Here is a 9,822-nt window from a genome sequence, read left to right on the forward strand (position 1 = left end):
ACAAATCAGAACAAACCCGGAACGGTAGCCAAAGGTTTTCCTTAACTATTGTACGGAAATGAACCAAATAGGGCAACACAATTAGGTCTTGGGGACTGTGGGCCAACCCCGGGTCAAGTCGAGGTGGCGGACATGAATCACGGACATTTGGGGTCCATGGAAGTTTCGAAGCGATTCGATTACATTTACAAAAGTTTCGGACATTTGATCCCTTTTCAACAAAATATGAGTTTTATAGTTCAATTCAATTGAATGAATAGTACTTGATTTCAAATTCGGATTCCCATGAACAGGATTGCCCCCGGGGCTCAAATATCGACTTGGTATACCTAAGTCATGCCAAAAGAAGGAATGGGGTAGCCTTACATACCTTTCGCGCTTCTTACGCTTGCCCAATCTCAAATCCCATTTCCTTCAAAATCTACAATTGGTCATAATTACCAAATATTAATTATAAGCCCTTAGGAATTGAATCTTAAGTTAACACCTTTCTACAGAAATTTGGGCAGCATCTCCCCTGTTTCTATGCCTAGCCCGAATTTTAAATTCAGCAGCCAACAACACAACAACAATACCAACATCAATAATATCCTTTCCATATCGACATATTCCATAAAACAGCCCACATGCTGTTTTCCAACTTTCCACAACTAATTAACTCAGTATACAATTATTTAATCGTGTCTTCTTCGTAAATAAACTAGTATTAACACAAATAAGAAGAGATTCATACCTTTATCCTTTTAATATTGTTGTATCTTCACCTTTTCGCTAATTGTTTGGCCACCACACGCCTGCCATATGATTCTGCAGTGAAAACTATACGCTATGCGGACTGCAATTGGGAAATTATACCTGGTTTGGGCTAAAATTTGGTGGTAGGAAGTTGGGGAATTTTCTGGGATTTTCGGGGGGGTTTTTTGTGGGTTTGGCTGAAAATGAGGGGGTCTCCCCCTCTTTATGATCGTTTTGGAAGCTGCCAGAAGCAGCTGGAAAAGTGTTCAGCGCGTTCGCGCTGCCTTCTGGCGCGTTCGCGCTGGCACTGTTTTTCTGCCTGGACCTTCGTGTCACGACCCAACCCCGTGGGCCGCGACCAGTGCCCTAGCTGGGCACCTATACGTACCCGATACCCAAATTAGCATATTAACAAAATAATATAATAATAATATTAGTGGACGCTACAGAATTTAGCATAAAAAGCAGACTTGGCACACATAGGCCGATAAGGCCATCATAGAACAAAGTATCCCAAACATATGTACAGAACCCACACACATATATCCACAGACCTCTACAGAACATAGCATAATCATAAGACGGGACAGGGCCCCGTCATACCCAGAACAATGTACATATCCAGATAGCAGTGACAGACTGTACCAAAAGATGGGCTCTGAAGAAGAGAGCGCCCCAAAATAGCAGAAATGGGATCCTAAACGTGTGGATCAGCGAACCTGTCGTCTGTACCTGCGCGGCATGAAAACGCAGCCCCCGAAGAAAGGGGTTCAGTACGAAATATGTACTGAATATGTAAAGCGGAATCACATAAGTCAAATCATAACGGTTACAGAAAATGAGTACAAAATCCAGAGTGTCAAATGCATATTTCCAAAACAGACAGAATGTGTACAGAAACATATGTCATATCATATCCGGTCCCTGCCACGGGACTCAGCAGACAGAACGTGGCCACCCTCCCGACGCTGGTGCCACAATACAGAGGAATCAGAAAAAGGGGCGTGACCCCGTATCATAAAATGTCATATCAAAATGGCCATAACAGATCAGATCAGAATAGGCGGATATGGCACATCATACTCCACAGACCCATGTACGCATATACCTGCCCCCTCACATCGGGACGCGGCGAACAATGCAGAGAATCACGCTTGACAACATATCCTGGCCCGGGCTCAGTGTGGGAAACATTGGGACATCCACGAATGGAGTAGTGAGAAACTAATGCAATTTTAAAATATCATAAATGTTTTCAAAGACTCGATGAAGCGTATCAAAGCCAAACAGATCCAATGGAGTCGGACGGGATCATAATAAATGCATTTCGGATATCATAATAAATTACAGAAGTATAACTTTCCGAAGTCATTCTGGGTGTCAAAATAATTTATAAGATTTAATAGAATATTTAAAACAATGTTCGTTAGGCGATTTGTAGGGTAATCAAAACATTTCTTTCAAAAATTGCTTAAAAAGAAAGCTTTAATACATTAAGGGCAAAACCGGGAATAGTGGGCCCGCCTCGGGACAAATAAGGCGACGGGCTCAAACTGTGCCCTCTAAGCTTATAGTATCACTTAAAAAGGTTCTACAAACATTCTATGACTTTCCAAGTAATTTGGAGCAAAGTTGTATAATTTTCCGGAAAAGCATACTAAAGTGGTTCAATTCCACTGAAGGAAAAACTGAGATTTTCTCTTGCGGATTCCGAGGGCCAAGAGGTCCTTCGAGGCCCGGATCCGACCCTAACACACTAAGGCCATGCCAAGGGAAGAATTGAGGTTGCTTTACATACCTTTCACGCTCCTTACGCCTTTCCAAACTCACTTCCCGTTTCGTCGAAAAACTGCAATTGGTCAAGTTTACCAATTGTAAGCTATGAATACCAAAGTTTCAACTTAATGCATATTTGGCTACCGAAATTTCGGCAGCACTTCCCCTATACATATGGCACCCCGAGAATTCAACTCGGCTAGAAATCATCAACAACAACCCAAACGACAACATCAATATCAACAACGAACATTAAAAACATAAATATCCTTCAACTAGTCATCTTTCTAACAAGTTGACATAATCTTCATTTCAACCCAACTTTCAACTAATATCAATAATTTCACATTCATCAACAATCAAGATCATCACCATATAGTTCTAGAAACATTTCATATCGTTTTCCTCAAGTTATACACTCGATATACATAATATACAACCTTCCGTCAAAGTCATATCTTATGCAAAACATCAAATCTTTGGCATACAACTTCATAACATGTTTCCAACTTCCAAATTCATCAATGATCATCACAATTAACAGCCAAACAACTTCATTTCCTTACTGTCGGCCAATCATACTAAAACGACATAAGTTTCTACATTCCAATTCAATACAAACTTATATCATTTTAACTTCATTTACATTACAAACATCACAATAACACACTAACACACTAAACAACTTAATTCATTTTTATTCCAAATCCAACATACCACACGGCCAAGAACCCTCTTTGTCAACTTCAACTAAATCATTCAACTTTCAATCCCAATATGCATTTCATCACAATCACAATTAGAATATAACATGAATTCAACACATTGTGGGTATACCACCTATATATACACACGGCTACACCTCATATTCCAAACCCACTTTGCAAACTTCCATTTTTCCATACAATCAACACATTTCTATATACCACAACACAATCAAAACTTCATAACACAATAAAAAGGTAGAAATTCTTACCTTTTCTTCAAGTCTTCTTCACTTGGAGATATGATCACTTTGGTGATTCTAATGCTTCCCACTCCAAAACAACTATACCAAGTTACAAAGGAACCTTGACTTAGTAGGAAATCAACAAGAAATAAATTTTTAGAACAATATTTTTGGTAGCTAATTTTTCCTCCCAAACCCGAGAGCACCCCTTTCTCTTGCTCTTGTTCTTGATTTCTATCCTTGTCTATTTTTCTTGAACCTTCTTAAGGGATAAGGACCAATATATAATATAATACCTTATGTTAATTAATCACATGGAAACTTAATACAAATTGTGGGCTTGGGCCACACCATGACCGGCCACTCCAATGCATTGGGCCTTAAATTCCATTCCATTATTTTGGGCCCAATGACTTATAGTCCACGTTTTGTAATTCCCGAAACTAATTTCCAAAATTTCAAAATTGCCCTTAGCCTTGTCCCACACTTCCATGACTCTATTCTTTCATGCATAACTCCTATGTTCAACAAAATATCAAATTTGACCTTATATCTCAAGAATCCAATATAATTCAAGTTTTTCCAAACGTGTGAAAACACGGGATATAACATCCTCCCCCCCTTTAGAACATTCGCCCTCGAATGTAAAATTAATCTTATAGGGTTGGAAAATACTCTGGGGGAGTTCATGTTTGCAAACAACACATGTGACATACGATTGGTATTGAAATGAAATTAAGCAGGGATTCAAGATTACCTGCGGGCATAGGGAACAATTGAGGATATTTCTTTTTCATTTCCTCTTCGGCCTCCCATGTCATTTCCTCCCTATTATCGTTCCGCCACAGTACCTTAACGGAGGCTACATCTTTATTCCGGAGCCTCCTTACCTGACGATCCAAAATAGATACGGGCTGCTCCTCGTACGATAGTTGCTCCGTCACCTGAATATCATCCGCAGGGAATATTCTGGAAGTGTCACCAATGCATTTGCGGAGCATAGAGACATGGAATACCGGATGTACCGCTTCCAAATCAGATGGCAAATCTAACTCATAGGCGATATTTCCAACCTTCTGAACAATCTGATAAGGCCCAATATAACGCGGACTGAGCATACCCTTTCTGCCGAACCGCATCACGCCTTTCATAGGCGATACCTTCAGAAATACCCAATCGCCTACCTGAAACTCCAACGGTCGACGCCGTTTATCCGCGTATGACTTTTGTCGACTCTGGGCTGCCAACAGTCGCTCTCGAATAAGTTTTACCTTGTCCACGGCCTGCTGGACCATATCTGGGCCAATCAACTCTGACTCGCCAATATCAAACCAGCTGATCGGTGATCTGCATTTCCTGCCATATAATGCCTCGTACGGAGCCATCTGGATGCTGGAATGGTAACTATTATTATATGTGAACTCAAGCAATGGCAAGTGATCATCCCAGCTGCCTCTGAAATCAATAACGCAGGCCCGCAACATATCCTCCAGCGTCTGTATAGTGCGTTCGGCCTGTCCGTCGCTCTGAGGATGAAAGGCTGTGCTCAGACTCACCTGAGTCCCTAGACCCTCCTGAAAAGACCTCCAGAAATACGCCGTAAACTGGGCGCCTCTGTCAGAAATAATAGATAGAGGAACTCCGTGAAGCTTCACAATCTCCTTAATATAGAGCCTGGCATAATCCTCGGCGGAATAAGTAGTCCTGACGGGAAGAAAGTGGGCTGATTTCGTCAGCCTATCCACAACGACCCAGATGGAATCATACTTCCGTGGAGTGCGAGGCAAACCTGTAATGAAGTCCATATTAATAACCTCCCACTTCCAAGTCGGGATTTCCATCTCCTGCAGCAGTCCACCCGGCTTCTGATGCTCAATCTTGACCTGCTGACAATTAGGGCACTGGGCGACGAACTCTGCAATATCCCGCTTCATACCGTCCCACCAGTATAAGCATCGGAGATCATGATACATCTTTGTAGACCCAGGATCGACCGAATAGCGAGCATAATGTGCCTCGCTCATAACCTGCTGCCGAAGGCCTGCAATATCAGGTACACACAACCTGCCTCTGTATAACAAAGTGTCGTCCGGTGAAAACTCGAACGGAGCCCTCTCCTTATCATAGGCTGTGTCCCTGTACCTAGCTAAGACAGGATCTTCGTATTGACGCCTTTTAATATCGTTCCTGATGGATGACTCAGAAACCCCTCGAACAGAAATCTGGGTATCTCCAGAATCGGCCAGGCGAACCCCGAGACTAGCCAACTGCTGAATATCACGGGCTATCTCTCTCCTGTCTGGCTGTAGATCGGCCAAACTGCCCATAGACTTCCGACTGAGCGCATCTGCAACAACATTAGCCTTACCCGGATGATACAGAATATCTACATCATAATCTTTCAGAAGCTCCAGCCACCTCCGCTGCCGCAAATTAAGCTCTCTCTGTCTGAAAATATACTGGAGACTCTTATGATCAGTATAGATATCCACATGAACGCCATATAAATAGTGTCTCCATATCTTCAAAGCATGAATCACCGCTGCGAGCTCCAGATCGTGGGTAGGATAATTCTTCTCATGCTTTTTGAGCTGCCGGGAAGCATACGCTATAACTCTGCCGTGCTGCATCAATACACAGCCTAACCCCATGCCAGAAGCGTCACAATAAATAACAAACCCATCCGGTCCCTCTGGAAGAGTCAGAACTGGGGCTGAAGTCAGCTTCTCCTTCAGCAACTGGAAGCTCCGTTCACAAGCATCAGACCACTGGAACTTAGCTCCCTTCTGAGTCAGCCTTGTCAAAGGCGCTGAAATCGAAGCAAACTTCTCCACAAACCTCCTGTAATAACCTGCTAGCCCCAGGAAACTGCGTACCTCTGTGGGCGTCGTAGGTCTGGGCCAATTCTTCACAGCCTCAATCTTCTGTGTGTCCACCCGGACACCATCAGCTTCAATAATATGCCCCAAGAAAGCAACTGAAGACAGCCAGAATTCACACTTAGAAAATTTGCATATAACTTCTGATGTCGGAGTACCCCTAACACCAATCTCAGATGATCTGCATGCTCTGCCTCAGACCGAGAATAAACCAGGATATCATCAATGAAAACAATTACAAACATATCCAAGAATGGCTTGAATACCCGGTTCATCAAATCCATGAATACTGTGGGGGCATTAGTAAGCCCAAAAGACATAACCCTGAATTCATAATGCCCATATCGGGTCCGGAAAGCTGTCTTAGGGATATCGGCCTCTCGTACTCGTACCTGGTGGTAGCCGGATCGAAGATCTATCTTCGAAAAACACTTAGCGCCCTGCAGCTGATCAATCCTGGGGAGGGGGTATTTATTCTTTATAGTTACCTTATTCAGTTGCCGATAATCGATACACATACGCAACGACCCATCTTTCTTACGCACAAATAGTACCGGAGCTCCCCAAGGCGAAGTACTGGGTCTGATGAAGCCCTTATCCAACAAATCTTTCAGCTGCTCCTTCAACTCCTTTAACTCTGCAGGCGCCATTCTGTACGGAGGAATAGAGATAGGCTGAGTCTCTGGGAGTAAGTCAATAGAGAAGTCTATCTCCCGCTCTGGAGGAAGACCTGGAAGCTCGTCGGGGAAAACATCTGGAAACTCATTAACCACGGGGACTGACTGAAGTGTCGGCATCTCTGCTCCCAAGTCTTGCACCCGTACCAGATGATAGATATAACCCTTTCTGATCATTTTCTTCGCCTTAAGGTACGAAATAAACTTACCCTTCGGCGATGCTGTATTACCAGCCCATTCTATAACTGGCTCCCCGGGAAACTGGAAGCGAACCACCTTATTCTGGCAGTCAACATCAGCGTAACAGGAAGCTAGCCAATCCATACCCATAATAACATCAAATTCAGTCATATCTAACTCTACCAGATCTGCCTTAGTATCTCGGCTACATACAATCACAGAACAGTCTTTATAAACCTGTTTCGCTACAATAAAGTCCCCTATCGGTGTGGCTACCTTAAATGGCTCTATAGGTTCAGACATAATACCAATTCTACCAGCAACAAGGGGTGAAATATATGATAAAGTCGAACCTGGATCAATTAGTGCATACACAGACCGAGAGAAGACCAATAAAGTACCTGTAACGACATTAGGAGATGCCTCCTGATCCTGGGGCTGGCCAAAGCATAAATGCAGTTCGAAGGACCGCTAATACCAGAAGCTCCACCACGGCCTCTGCCGCGACCCGCTGGTGCTGGAAAACCCTGCCCCGTAGGGCGCATAGCCACTGACGAAGTTGAAGACCCAGCGGCTAATCCGGTAGGCTGCGCTGCACCACCCGAACTACCCTTATACGGGCAATCTCTCACAGAATGGCCCTGACGACCACAAGAAAAGCATGCACCGGTGGCCCTGTAGCACTCTCCCGGATGATATCTGCCACAAAGAGAACACTGAACCCTGGGTGGCCTCATCTGACCAGAACCCCTATCTGTCCGCGAACCTGAAGCCCTGGAGCTCTGGCCCGCTCCTGAATACCCTGGGCTATCGAACCTGCGACCTGTAGGCTGGGGAGGCGCGCTCTGCGCCGGCTGAGATGAAAATCTGCTAGGTTGCTGGGGCTGTTGGGGCTGTCTGCCCCGAAAATCTCCAGATGACCTGGCCCTCTTGGGCTGTCTCCGATCCTGGCTCCTGTCAGGCTGGTGTCCTCCTCTGCCCCGATCCTCCATGCCCTGGGCGTGGGCCTGAATACGGGCAATGTCCATACCGGGCTGAGCAGCCAACACTAAACAGCTATCAACAAAATACCGATCCAGCCCCATAATATATCTGTGCATCCGGTCCGCCATAGTAGCCACCACAGCAGGTGCATATCGGGCTAAGGAATCAAACTCCAAACTATAGTCCCGGACACTGCGGCCCTTCTGCCTCAATAATAAGAATCTATCAGATCTGGCTCGTCGCAACTCTGGGGGCAGAAAATGTCCAAGAAATGCCTGAGAAAAATCGCCCCAAACTGCTGGGGGAGCGCCGTCCCCTCTGGATAGCCCCCATGACTCGTACCAGTTTGCCGCCACATCATATAACCGGTACGAAGCTAACGCGACTGACTCTGTCTCGGAAGCATTAATCAAATCTAGAGTGCGCCGCATCTTCCTGATAAACTCCTCAGGATCCTCCTCGGGCTTTGTCCCGAAGAACTCTGGAGGACTACAAGTCAAAAACTCACGGGCTCTCGAACTATCACGCCTGACTGCCCGGTCACCTCCCAGTCCATGCCCCTGAACCTGCCCTGCCACAAGTCTAGTCAGCAACTGGACTGCCTCCCTCATAGACTGATCCTCAGTGCCTGGCCGTGGAGCTGGAGGCTCAGGTACTGGAACTGCGGGAGCTGGCGGTGGAGCCGCCCCCCGATCTGCAGCTACGGCTGCCCCTATCTCCTCCACGAGTGGCGGTGTAGAAGAACCCTCTGTCTGGGGCAAAGTCTCTGAAGCAATATGTGCCTGGGCCCTGGTAATCCTCTGGACCCGGCTAGTCTCTCCCAAGGCTGCTGACTTGGCCTTTTGGGCCGCTGTTGCCTTTTTTGGAGGCATATCTGCAAATATAGCCACTCGTTAGGGAGCGGTCATCCTGATAACACAGCTCTATCGCACGATCTAAGACAGAAAGAAGGGTAGTATCCTAAATGCCCTGTAGCCTCCTGTTTATAGGTGTGGTGCACAACACACCGATAAACAAGACTCTACTAGACACGGTATGTGGACATTCCGAGGACAAACCGCTCTGATACCACTTTTGTCACGACCCAACCCCGTGGGCCGCAACCAGTGCCCTAGCTGGGCACCTATACGTACCCGATACCCAAATTAGCATATTAACAAAATAATATAATAATAATATTAGTGGACGCTAAAGAATTTAGCATAAAAAGCAGACTTGGCACACATAGGCCGATAAGGCCATCATAGAACAAAGTATCCCAAACATATGTACAGAACCCACACAGATATATCCACAGACCTCTACAGAACATATCATAATCATAAGACGGGACAGGGCCCCGTCATACCCAGAACAATGTACATATCCAGATAGCAGAGACAGACTGTACCAAAAGATGGGCTCTGAAGAAGAGAGCGCCCCAAAATAGCAGAAATGGGATCCTAAACGTGTGGATCAGCGAACCTGTCGTCTGTACCTGCGCGGCATGAAAACGCAGCCCCCGAAGAAAGGGGGTCAGTACGAAATATGTACTGAATATGTAAAGCGGAATCACAGAAGTCAAATCATAACGGTTACAGAAAATGAGTACAAAATCCAGAGTGTCAAATGCATATTTCCAAAACAGACAGAATGTGTACAG

Source organism: Lycium barbarum, chromosome 5, assembly GCF_019175385.1.
Source record: "Lycium barbarum isolate Lr01 chromosome 5, ASM1917538v2, whole genome shotgun sequence".
Taxonomy (NCBI): Eukaryota; Viridiplantae; Streptophyta; class Magnoliopsida; order Solanales; family Solanaceae; genus Lycium; species Lycium barbarum.